General features: G+C 37.8%; 1 pseudogene; it reads right to left on the bottom strand.

Annotated features, from left to right (window-relative positions):
- Positions 1–340: 340 nt before the first annotated feature.
- LOC149498209 (uncharacterized) lies at positions 341–1,713 on the bottom strand (annotated as a pseudogene).
- Between the last annotated feature and the right edge of the window lie 2,275 nt (positions 1,714–3,988).

Raw genomic sequence — 3,988 nt, 5'->3', positions numbered from 1 at the left:
AGAGCAATCGTCCACTATGGTCAAAAAATATTTTGCTCCACAAGAAGCTGGAACTCTATAGGGTCCCCATAAATCACAATGAATTAAATCAAAACATTCTTTGGCTTTATTCTCACTAGAAGAAAATATTTCTCTTGTTTGCTTAGCTCTAAAACAAACATGATTATTATTTTCATTCTTATGCACTACTTCAGGAATCAATCCTAAGACTTTAGAAGAAGGATGTCCCATTCTCCTATGCCAAAGCTGAAAAGAATTAACTCCACTTATCTTGCAGGCTTTCATCTTGCAGGCTGGAACAGGAGCTGCTTCCGTAAGAAAATAAAGCCCCTCACGTTGCTCACCCGCTCCAATCACCTTCCTCGAATTTTGCTCCTGTAGAACACAAAATTTGTCAGTGAATATAATCATCAAAGCTGAATCTCTAAGAAGTTGAGAGATAGATATCAAATTGCATTTCGGCTTTGGCACAAAAAGGACATTCTGTAATATTAATCTTTCTCCAAGATAAATAGTCCCTGCTTTCAACGCCATAATCTCCTCTCCATCTGGCAGCCCCACCGGGCATGGAATAATGTCTCGTACATTTCTCATACATGAATACACACTAGTCATATGATGGGAAGCTTCTGAATCAATGATCCAAATTAATTGAGTTTTCTTACCCATCAACCTCTCATTAGTACTAATTTTATTAGCATTCAGCATTTCCATCAAAGATGCCCATTGTTCTTCATTCAGTCCTCTATCTGCCCCACCAATCATTTGAGCTGCATTTGACCGAGCAATCCCCCCTTTATCATATCCTCTGGTGACTCCGCGTTTACGTCCACTTCCTCTTCCAGCACCATTTGTTCTTGGTCTATTACCCCACCATTCTGGGTACCCAATCAGTTGAAAACAGGTCTCTGCATCATGTCCTTCACATTTGCAATTTGTGCATACCATGTTTCTATCTTTTGCTTCCCCCCCCTGAATTTCGATTCCCACTCGCATGGCAAAGCTTACTGGATTCCCTCTTTCTTCCTTTATACGAGTCACTGTTCTCATTCTTTCTTGTTACACGATCATGGAATAAGCTCGATTCAAATTCGGCAAGGGTTCAGTGCTAAGAATATTTGATCTCACCGTACCATAACCTTCTTCATCCAGTCCCATCAAGAACTGATGCACCCTTTCTTCTTCTCATTTTCTTTCCAAGACAATCGTCAGATTGCACTCACATCCTGCACAATTACATACCAGTATCTTGTCATAATTATTCAATTCATCCCAGATCAGTTTGAGCTGACCATAATAAGTCACAATGGCCTGCCCATTCTGTTTACAGTTTGCTAAATCTGATCTCAACTGTTGCACTCGTGGCCCATTTCCAATTGAAAACCTCTCCTTGATATCATCCCACAGATCTTTCACAATCTCCATGTGTGAGATGGTTGATCGAAGTTTGGGTTCAATAGTATTAAACACCCAAGAAACCAACATCGAATTAACTGTCCACCAGTCTTCGATTTCAGGGGCATTCTCAGCTGGTTGTGTAATCGTTCCATCAACAAATCCATATTTCTTCTTGGCACGAAGTGCAGTTCGCATGGCCCATGCCCATTCATCATAGTTTTCTCCTCTCAATTGAACCTGAGTAATTATATTACCAGGATTGTCATTCGAATTGAGAAAGTAAGGCTTTGAGATCTTTTCCCCTTCTTTCGCCATTGCTCTGATACCATGAAAGAACAGAGAAAGAATGGGAGAAAAGGTTTCTACCTTTATTCCTTTTTCTGCTTAACTTATATACAACAGATTCTTAAAGAAGGTAAACTCCTAATCATGGTAAACTTCTAAATTAGTACAACAGATATTAACAGCAAATATTTACACTTATGATAAGCCTAATCCCTGAATTTAAGCCTAATAGTTTCTCGCAAAGCCTGCATTGTAGTTTCCTCTTCAATCAGACAGACAGGACAAGCTTGAGAATCCCCTATGTGACGCTGGAATCACTCTGAGTTAATAAGAATTCTTTGGTGTGTCGTGAGCCATAAGAAGGACTATATCCTCTCTGGGCCTTTCCACAATAAGATGTCTCGCCAAATTGTTGGGTTATCCCACATCGGTTGTGGAAGGGGCTGGTGATAAGTTATAAGTGTGAGGGAAAGCCTCACCTCTTAAGCTAGCTTTTGGGGTTGAGAAGGCCCAAGATCACCTATTAGTGGTATCAGAGCTCAGGAGAGTACGGGTTATTGCTCCTCCGACCCATGGCCCGATGTATGAGGGGGAGATTGTTGGGTTATCCCACATCGGTTGTGGAAGGGGCTGGTGATCAAGTTATAAGTGTGAGGGAAAGCCTCACCTCTTGAGCTAGCTTTTGGGGTTGAGAAGGCCGAAGATCACCTATTAGTGGTATCAAAGCTCAGGTTACAGCAATCTCAGCCCAGTTTCCGGGAGAGTACGGGTTGTTGCTCCTCCGACCCATGGCCCGATGTGCGAGGGGAGATTGTTGGGTTATCCCACATCGGTTGTGGAAGGGGCTGGTGATCAAGTTATAAGTGTGAGGGAAAGCCTCACCTCTTGAGCTAGCTTTTGGGGTTGAGAAGGCCCAAGATCACCTATTACAAATCGCCTCCTTTTGTACCCAATCATGACTAGTCAGTGCAACATAGGCTGATTTGATAGAAAACTTACCATTAGCAGGGAAGCCCCAGTAACACATATCCTCCTTGTTAGGAAGAAGTGTTGAATTTTTAGGGAAGGAAAAATGGAAATGCACAAGATGATTAATAATGTTTAGCACTTCATTGAATTGATAAAAGGATAAGCCTATTTATGGGCTTACAAGTGAATCAAATAAGACCTGAAAATACTCCTAAAAATCATTAATCCTAATAACAAAAACATCATATTCTATGCAGAAAATCTACACTAACTAAAATTGAAATCTCAAAATATTTTTAATAATATTATTTTGAATTAATCCTAACATTCCCTCTTAATTCAAACATAATATTTTTTTATTATAATCATTAACAATTAAAATTTTTAATCTAGCATTCAAAGCACCTCTGTCCAACTCATCATTTTGATGCACTTCTCACCAAATATTGATGCACTTCTCATCAAACTAGCAAATGAATTTTAATTGTTTTTTTTTTCTTTTTGAAACACTTCTCTTCAAATATTGATGTACCTCTCATCACTTTCTTTATTTTGGAGCACATCTCTCCAATATTCTCTTGGAGCACATCTCTCCAATACTCAATAAAGAATTTTTTAACCACCATTCTTTCAGCAAATTCCTTACCAAGTAATCTAATTTTGTTCACAATGGACATGAGATTGTTAATATATTCTTAGACACCTTCAGATGTTTTCATTTTTTGCATCCCAAATTTTCTTTTGAGATTCAAAACTTGCATCAATTTCGTCTGCTCGTTGCCTTGATGCTCATTTTTTAATGAGTCCCATATCTCCTTTGTTGTTTTACATGTCATAATACTTGTAAAAATTTTGTCCAAAACAGAAGAGTGAAGGCAGGTTTTGCTTTGAATTTTTTTGGCTTTTTCGTCGTTATGATTTTTAATTTGAATCATAGTTGGGTTGGATGGCAATAGAGGAATTTCTTTTTCTGTTTCAATATGCTCCCATGAGTCATAAGCTTGTAAATAAGCTTTCATTTTAACAATCCATAGCTTATAATTTTCACCAACAAAAATTGGCGGGAAGAAAATGGAATAGTGTTTGTGGCCATTGTTTTTATTTATTTATTTATTTATTTTTGGCTCAAAGGGACCGGCTCTGATATAAAAAATGTTGGATTTTTAGGGAAGGAAAAATAGAAATGCACAAAATGATTAATAATGTTTAACACTTCATTGAATTAACAAAATGATATGCCTATTTATAGGCTTACAAGTGAATCAAATAAGACTTAAAAATACTCCTAAAAATCATTAATTTTAATAACAAAAACTTCAAATTCCATGCAGAAAAT

This window comes from Jatropha curcas, chromosome 2 (assembly GCF_041381405.1).
Source record: "Jatropha curcas cultivar XTBG-Jc1 chromosome 2, XTBG_Jcur_1.0, whole genome shotgun sequence".
In the NCBI taxonomy this organism is placed as follows: domain Eukaryota; kingdom Viridiplantae; phylum Streptophyta; class Magnoliopsida; order Malpighiales; family Euphorbiaceae; genus Jatropha; species Jatropha curcas.
Note: the sequence above shows the minus strand (reverse complement) of the source record. Positions and strands in the feature narration are given on the sequence as shown.